The sequence below is a fragment of the Hemicordylus capensis genome, chromosome 1 (genome assembly GCF_027244095.1).
Source record: "Hemicordylus capensis ecotype Gifberg chromosome 1, rHemCap1.1.pri, whole genome shotgun sequence".
Lineage (NCBI taxonomy): Eukaryota > Metazoa > Chordata > Lepidosauria > Squamata > Cordylidae > Hemicordylus > Hemicordylus capensis.
This window is the reverse complement of record NC_069657.1, coordinates 315,120,418-315,129,730: the sequence shown is the minus strand read 5'-3', so window position 1 is coordinate 315,129,730 and position 9,313 is coordinate 315,120,418.

Genomic DNA, 9,313 nt, shown 5'->3' with positions numbered 1-9,313 from the left:
AGTGGTACCAAATCCACCCCCACCCCCAGTAGCTTCTCCCCTGTTTGCTGGCACCCCATGGTTATTTGAAAGGCACTATTACACTCTCTGAGTCTTTTTCTGTTGATGACAGAGCTGGTGTGGGGAAGAGAACTTTTAACTCCATCATAATTATTTCAGTGAAAATATGTTTAAGATGGAAGCATTAATGTGAAATATACTGTATCTCCTTAAGAAATCTAATATGTTGGACCAAGCTCTCCATCTCACAAAATGCACTTTGTCCCAAGAAACCTTTTCCCTTTGGTGCTGCCACTGCCCACCTAATATTTCAGTTACAGCTTGCTGTTTGCCAATTCCAAATTACATATATTGGACCCCACAGTATAACTGAATTGACTCATAATGAAAATGCCTTCCTATTTTTTAGGGCTTTTAAAAGAAAAAAATCAGAACTGCAAAATGTAAGTGTAATTCATGCACACAGCATGCACCACTTGTTTGTGCACACATATTTTGTTGCTTAAGAGTGCAAAAAATCCTCAGAACTGGGAATTTGACAGCCCTCTTGCAGAAGAATGTTATATTAATGGGTGAAGAAGACTCTGTGGAGTGTCTTTGGCATGGAAAGGAGAAATGGGTATACTTGATCAAGGGTTCTAGAGGAGTCTGGACTATTTACCTTACTTTTCTCAATGTTGTCAACCCCCTTTTGCATAATCAGCTCTTGCATGACTTGAATAATTGAACTAATAAATGTTCTTTTAGAAATGCGTCTTATTTTATGTTGTTTGTTTTGCAACTGCACATGTTGTCTCTGGTTGCATGTTTTAAAAAGCCCTGCAGTTTGTTTATTATATTCTTCTGCTGCCTGTTTTTTCATACATTATCTATGGATGATTTAGACTGGGTGTTCTGAGGAAGGCCAAACTATTTGTGATCTAAACAACACAGCAAACTCCTGATTTCCAACAGGGCTATTTTAAAAAGGATTTTATTATACATGTTCCTTGCTTTCAAAAGCTGACATTTGGCCATCCAACTGCACCATTGGTTGGTTATATAATGGTTCAGAAGCAGCTTCTGGAGAACAGGAATTGCCATAATTCTCAGTCCGGAGGACTGAGGTAAGATGATAATAATAAACTCCATGTATTTTCATATTACATAATTGATATTGACTCCCCTTTGGGCAGTTTATATTCTCTGTGCCTCAGCCACTACATGACAAAAGGAGAATTATATTTCAAATGGTGAGATACAGGTGAGGTGGAGGAGAGACAACCAAACTGAGAGCATCATGCTTTATCAACACCTGACCATCTCACCAGAAATGGATCTTGTTGCCAGTACCGCTCTATTTTGGGGTAGCACTGCAAAGCACCCCTCTATCTGATGTCTTAGCAGCACTGCGTCGTGGGCTCATGATCAGTGAACAGTTAACTTTTCATCAAGCCTAAGCTAAAAAGGCAGTATTGCATTCACAAGTGGTCACAAGCCTCAGGTCAAACTAGCAATCTGACTGAATAGGACACCCCCACCCCTTCTCAAATTATTATTTCATATAAACCAATCAGGAAGGAATTTCCTTTAGACAACAGTTTGAAACACTCCTTCTAGATTGTTTTCCAGATTACACACTGCAACGGATTCGTAACGTGTCCGCTAAATGCCCCTCCGCATTGCCCGTTTTGATATCACGGTCGCTGCGTTGTCATCTGGTGCCGTACATATTTCCAATGCCTAGATTTGTGGTTTATTGATGTGTTATGGCCCTATAATGTTGTAATTGGGTTGCAGGAAAGTAGATGTATTTTTCCATTATAGGGAGGCTTGCCCCGTTTCAGTGTGGTATGGTGTGGATAGTTATTTTCATTCCTCAAATAACTTTTATTTGACTGCTGAATCTTTACTATGTGCCAGTTCAAGAAACCTTCTGGGGGCTTTCGCCTGACAACAGCCCAATGCCATTTTTCTGTTTGTAATGCTATTTTTCCTTTCCTTTCTGACATGGCCTGTCTCCCCACCCCTGCATTTGTGTCACATTCTTCCAGCCACTGAAGTCTTTCTTGTAAAGGCACCCTTTTGAAGCCTCTTGCCCGACTCACACTGAGGCAGCTTCTCCTCAGCGTCAGTGACGCCTGGCTCCATCGTGCTCCCAGGGCGAGAAGCAACCGGGCACATTACACCTTGTACTAGATGCTGGAGCAGCTCCAGAGCAGCACGCTCACTACCGTCTGGCTGCTTCTCACTCTGGTCACGCGATGGAGCGGGGCGATGCCACCATGGCAAGAGCAGCCATCTCAGTGTGAGCGGGACTCCCCATAGCAGCAGCAGCCGCCGCCACAGAAGCATGGCGGAGAAGGAGAAGGGGGGCTGGGGGCGCAGAGACCAGGCCTTCTCCCTGGCAGAGTCCACCCACCTCCCCCAGCCTTTCAGAGCAGAGCCTCCAGGCAGGCAGGGGCGGAAGGTGCAGGGAAAGTGGCTGGGCAGCCACTTTCCCTGGTGTTGGTGCTGCTCCCTCCTATTATGGCCCCCTCTCCACCAGGGATTTTTTAAATTTTTCGCTGAAATGAAATGGCTGAAAACCCCTGCTAACTGGGCAAAGAGGTATCTTTTTAACATGGTGATTCTCTTTATTTAGCAGGGGGAGAGTAACTGACCCTATCCACCCACAGCACAGTACCTCCAGTGACTGTTGCTGGTGTCTGTCTTATGTTTCCTTTTTAGATTGTGAGCCCTTTTTACATCTTATTTATGTATTTGTTATTTCTCTATGTAAACTGCTTTGGAAACGTTTGTTGAAGAGCGTTATATAAATATTTGTTGTTGTTGAAATCACTTGCGCAAGGGTGCAATGATGAAATGATTTGTTTTGGAATGGTACTTCCCCCTGCTGGCAGATTTTCACAAGGCAGCCAGGAATGTTTTTTAAAAAATCACGTCAAACTCCCATCCCCACAACTCCATTGGCACAAATTGAGGAGGAGGGGCAGATAAACATGTTTCAAGGACAATATGGACACTCCCGCCTTGAAAACACGTTGCAGGAGATGGAAAATATGCGTGGTCACCAGCCTACAACGAAGCATTGAATAATGAATAACACTTTACTCATGGTTTTAAACTGTTGCACTATTCAGTCACTTTGCAATGCTTTACTCATTGCAAATCTTGTAGTCCGGAAAACGGCCAGGAGTAGCAAAGATAGAGTACATTTTCCAGCTCGTTATGAATAACAAATTGTCTGGCGGTGACTTAGTGGAGAAGTGGCCATAGAAACTGGCAACTTGTAATCTTTTACAAGTGAAGACATCCCGATCTTGAGATATGCAATCAAGCTCAGCTCCATTCACTAAATGCAGCACAACTGCAGAATTTTACCTTTGCCTTTTGGCAAAATCCACTCCAAGTGACTAAATCCAGCTAGCAATTGACATATTTGTTTTGCCCAAACATTCTTGTCCTGCAGGGAAGGAGAAGCCCCCTTGATTGATTCAATTCAAGCCTCAGGATATGATTTTCAATATATCTCCCTTGGCCCCACATATTTTCAGAGTCATCATAGCACAGAGTGTCTTCACATCATGTAGGGGAATATCCTTGCATTATACTATCTGGAAGTCTCTCAGACACACGAGTTGCAGTCCTTTGCCGCTCGTTTCTTTCTTGCTTTTGTCTGCCTGTCTACTGGTGAAGAGGCCAACCAACGTGCAACAAACACACCAACAACCCAAGGAAGGATAGGTTATAACTAACATCTTGCCCTTCTAAGCCTCCTCACCACTTTTCTCTCTTTTCCTCCCTCCCTGCTTCACTGGCACTCTTGAGAGCCAGCATAGTGTAGTGATTTAGAATGTTGGACTAGGACCTCAAAGACCCGAGTTCAGATCCCCATTCAACCATGAAACTCACTGGGTGATTCTGAGCCAGTCATGTATCTCTCAGCCTAACCTACCTCACAGGTTATTTTTATCCTCACAAATATAAATGATATTTATAAAAGGATAATATTATAAATAATATTTATGAAAGGATAAAAATAAGCATGTACACCGCTCTGAGCTCCGTGGAGGAAGAGCGGGATATAAATGTGATCAATCAATCAATCAATCAATCAATAAAAGCCTTCAGCCAGGCTCTGTTTAGAATCTTAGTCAAACCGATTGACTCTCCATTAGGATTTCAGGTAAATTGTTTCCAGCAAGACTCTCAGAATATTAGCTAAGTTGTATTGCATTTGCCTAACCTGATTTTTGCCTTCTGTACCTAGAAGCACTCTTATCCCCTGGCAGGGCCAGATTAACATAGTAGAATAATTAACATTAGAATAATTAACATTATTCATTAACAAAGTTTGTTGACTGGATGGCTCAGCTGAGTGGAGGCATGGGGTGGTTTGTGGGGGGGGGGGCACTAGGCAAAAGAAAAAAATTGAATTACTTTACTATGCAAGTAAATAATTTATGTTTCAATATTTATGTGCATTTTTTAAATTTGGGGCCCCTTCATAACATATGCTACAGGCCCCACACTAGCTTAATCCAGCCCTGTCCCCTGGACCTTGGGGCCCCGGCCTATGGCCTCCAAGGTGCAGGGGGGCCTCCAAAGGCTCGGGGACCCTCCTGCCACCACTCTGCACCTGCTGCCGCTGCCCCACGGTGAGGCTGAACCACCAATTTTTTCAATAATTCTAGCTGCTGGGGAGGGTGGGGGGTGAGCTGAGCAGGCCTCCCTGGCCTCCCCCCATGGTGCTGGTGGCAGCAGTAGTGGGAGGAGTGGGAGCGGCCACTGGGCCTGGCTGTCCAGCCAAGCGGCCCCTGAGAACTGCAAGGCACTCCACATCCCTGCACAGTTATAACAGAATGTCATGATGCTCTATTCCAACTGCACAGGCGCACTGGAGTGCCTCACAGTTCTCAGGGGCTGCTGGGCCAGATGATCAGGCCCAGCGGCCGCTCCCACTCCACCCAGTACTACCATGCTGCTACGGGGGGAGGCCAGGGAGGCCTGCTTGGCTCACCCCCACCCCACCCCACCCCACCCCCCAGTGGCTAAAATTATTGGAAAACACGGTGGTTCAGCCTTGCAGTGGCAGGGGAAACCTTGCAGGGGGGACTTGTGGGAGGGGCTTCATGGTGGGTGCAGTCTGGGCACCAAAATCACCTAGGTGCACTACTATCTGTATGCCTTTTTTATTCTTAATAAATCTTTAAACTATATCTTTGCCTCCTCATTTTTTTAATACACCAAGACTTGCTTACATTAATACTGGAATGAAACTGCTCCCCAAGCCAAGCTAATTTACCCACTTTAAGTCAAAAGCATAGTTGGAGTGTCTAGCCAGCACTCCGGGGCAGCTCTGGTAACAATCTTGTGGCTATAGGATCTGAATAATAGGAGGATGAAGTTTGATCTCTTCACCAGTAATTCAGTCACATTCTAGCAAGATACTATCCATCTCCCACGGGTAGTTTACCATCTTCATTCCAGGCTACAAATTGTACACTCATTGTTCTCACTTGTAAAGGTCACTACACCTTAGATAACCTGTAGGACAGAATACATACACATGGATAATTTGTAATGAATTGCTCACACTTTATAATATATCTTCATGAGCTTCTGAATTCTACTACAGAGTGCTTTAATTATATATATTTATATATTTATGCCCCACCTATCCATTCATAGAATGCAGAAGGCAGTCAACAACATAAATTTACAATACATCCAGTGGCAGATTAACAGAGAGGCAGAGTAGGCATTTGCCTATGGTGGCAAAATTTGAGGAGCGGCAAATTTCTCCCCACAGCTCCTCACATTTTGCGGCCTCTCTTTGGGGCAGGGGGTGGCTGCAGAGGGGGGGGGAGGGGGGAAGGTCGCGCCTTTCACCTTCTTTAAAATGCTGCTGAGTGGCGGGATGGGGGCAGCGGAGGCCACAGCAGCGGCTGCAGGGAGGGTGGGCAGCAAAGGGAAAGTTTGCCCTTTTACATTCTAACACAATGCCACTGCATGGTGGGATGGGGTGATGAAGGTGGCAGCGAGAGAGAGCTCCTTCCACCTCTCCTCCTCCTGTCCTTCCCAAATGACTGAATGACCCCATCTGCAGCCTGTTTGGGGCCTTTCCCTGCACGCATGTGTCTTTTCCCAATTCAGTCATTTGGGAAGGACTGGAGGGGAGCTGAAAGTTGCTCTCTCTCACCGCAGCCATCCCCATTGCCACATCCTGCCGCGCAGTGGCATTGTTTTAGAAGGTAAAAGGGGGAACTTTCCCCTCCCCCTCCTGCAGCCTCCATCCTGCCACACAGAGGCGTTTTTGAGGAGATGAAAAGGGGAACTTTCCCCTCACACACACCCCGCAGCCGCTGTGGCCACCACCACTTCCAGAGAGTGGCAGCAAATCCTTGGCCACCTATGGGTGGCTGAAAGCTTAATCCACCCCTGAATACATCAGTATAATTACACACAGTTATAAAAACAATCAGCAACAGAAGAAAACATAGTAGCAGCATTCACAAACACAACAAAGGACAGTGCTGTATACTCCCAATGCCTTCTTGAACAATAAGGTTTTACTTGGCAATGGAAGGCCAACAGAGAGGAAGCAAAATGTTTCTCCTGTGGGACAGAGTTCCAAAACTTGGGTGTAACCAAAGAGAAGGCCATCTCTTGTATCCTCACCAACCACACCTCCAGTATTTGCAGGACTTGGCAGGTCACAAAAGAGGTCCTCTTAATATATAGGCAGATTCAAATTCATATTGATCCCAAGCAGTGTTCCCTCTAATTTTTTAAATGTGTGTGGAATGAGTTTTGTTCTGGGCAGCATTATCAAGGCAGTGTGTGTGTGCACATGTGCATTCAGAATGGGGCCTTCCTGATTCAACCTGATTAGGATCTAAAATTAACTGATGATGCCTTTCAGCATCTTTCCTATATCGCTGCTGCCCGATATAGGTGTTTACCACAGTCTGGGAAACATACCAGTGGGAATTCGAACCAGCAACCTCTTGCTCCCTAGGCAAGTTACTTCCCCGCTGCGCCATTAGGTGGCTATTTCTAGCTCTACAGAACCCTTTTTGAGATGTGGTGACCAGCCCTGTGTTGGAAATTCTCTGTGGTGAGAGAATCCCTTTCTCAATATAGCAGAGTGCACAGAGGCACAACACAGCGGTAGATTAGTTAGGCATGCGTGTGTGCTGAGAGTAAAGTAACTTGGAGCCAATTCATAGTTTCAAATCAATATAAAAGGCATTTATTAAGGAACTCCATTCTAGATAGGAAAGTGAGGATTTAGGATCTCTAATCTATCTATCTAACTAGATGCAGATGGATTCTGCATCCTCTCTGCACATTTGGTGCAGGGAGAGGAACTTGCCATGTTGCAAGGTAAACGGCCAGGTAGCAAGAGAGAGAGGAAGGAGGAAGTAAGTTTGAATCCCTGAGATTAGCAATCTACATTTCAAAGGGATAGCATCAGAGCAGTGGAGAAGGGATGACAAATATCTTGACCCTCTAGCTCTCTGACTTACTAGTCTGTCCTCCACTGTCTGAGGCAAGAGACAGCGCAAAGTCCTTTAACTGTACACAGTATTCCAGCTGCAAGAACATAATTAGATAAGAAGAGACTTGATGGATCATGCTCAATGCCTGTCTAGTCCAGTACCCTGTTCCCCACTGTGGCCTACCCGTGGCCTCTGGGAAGCCCACAACCAGGAGAGGAAGGCATCCCACCTCGAATAAGGGCCTTACAATGGCTGATATTCTGTGCAGCCGTTACCAAGGTGGAGCAAGAGCTTCTGTCCTGGTGGACAGCCATTCAACAAACAGTTGGCAAGGCTTGGCTTGCAATGCAACTCAGCCAGAAGCGGGAGGGGAAGCCATTTTCACTCCTCTCCCCCTGGGCAGCCCTCTTGGGACATATTGCTGGGTGTGAAATGGGCTTCTGCAGGGAATGGAGCAGAAATCATTTCCCCTTCCCCTCTGCCCCTGCTACAAGCCAAGCCATGCCCACCATCATTAGCTTTAGTGGCTCCTTAGGAGGACAGAGCTCTTGCTCCACCCTTGTAAGGCGATGCAGAATGCCAGTCTCTACTGGCAGCTTAAGATCTCTAGCCTGGAATTAGTCATTTTTTTACAGCTGCTGCATACGAGGTCGGAATTCTAATTGAACTATTCACCATGACCCCCAAGATTTCTTTGCTGGTTAGTCACGGAGAGTTGACCAGTGTATGTGTGAAGCTTGGACTTTTTGCCCCCAATGTGCATCATTTATACTTACAGTGAATCACATTTGCTGTTGGGTTGCCCATTCCACCAGTTTGCTCAAGAGCAATTTAAGCATCGTGTTTGAAAACAGGCTTAGGCTGGAAACACACAAATGTTTTAAGAGAGCTGAATGGAGTTTGAGGGAGGCATCCCTTCCCACATGTGTTTTGTCCCACTGTCACCTCTGGTCAAAAAGACTGTATGGGTTTTTTTAAAACAATACAAAATCATGCCAAGCTTGTTTTACCAGAGCTGAAAATGGGATGGGTGTACCGGGGTGGTGCTTCCATGAGGCAGGGTGAAGCGGTCACCTCAGGTGCAGGAGGCAACAAGAGGAGAGCTGGTCTTGTAGTAGCAAGAATGAACTGTGCCCTTTGCTAAGCAGGATTTGCATTTGAATGGGAGAGTACATGTGTGAGCACCATGAGATATTCCCCACAGGGGATGGGGCTGCTCTGGGAAGAGCAGCTGCATGCTGGCATGCAGAAGGTTCCAGGTTCCCTCTCTAGTATCTCCAAGATAGGGCTGAGAGAGACTCCTGCCTGTAACCACGGAGAAGCCACTGCCAGTCTGTGTGGACAAAACTGAGTTAGATGGACCAATGGCCTGACTCGGTAGAAAGCAACTTCCTACGTTCCTAAGTACCGGGCCCCCACCATCATGAGTGCCATCCCACCATCTACTGCTGCCACCTTTCCTCACCCCACTGGGGCAGACTCTTCATTTCCCCTTCCGAGCACTGCGGGGGCACATCTCTTCTCCCTACCCAACCTGAGCTACAAAAGCCCCTGCCACCATTGCCTGGCTTGGTTGCACAGTCAGAGTTTTCACATGTTGCCAACAGTACCTGAGAATGCTGAGCAACCGCCCACATATGGGGAGAGCATCATATTGTCCTCGGCCTCAGCCAGCAAAATGTGTTCACCTGTCCCTGGCACGTACAAAGAAAGAGCAGCAACCCCTTTCTATAACTGCCTTCAACTCTCTGAAAAAATATCATTCATCTCCAGTTTTAAGAATTTAATTACCTAATTAGTTCAAGTGGGTGAATATTAGTACTCAT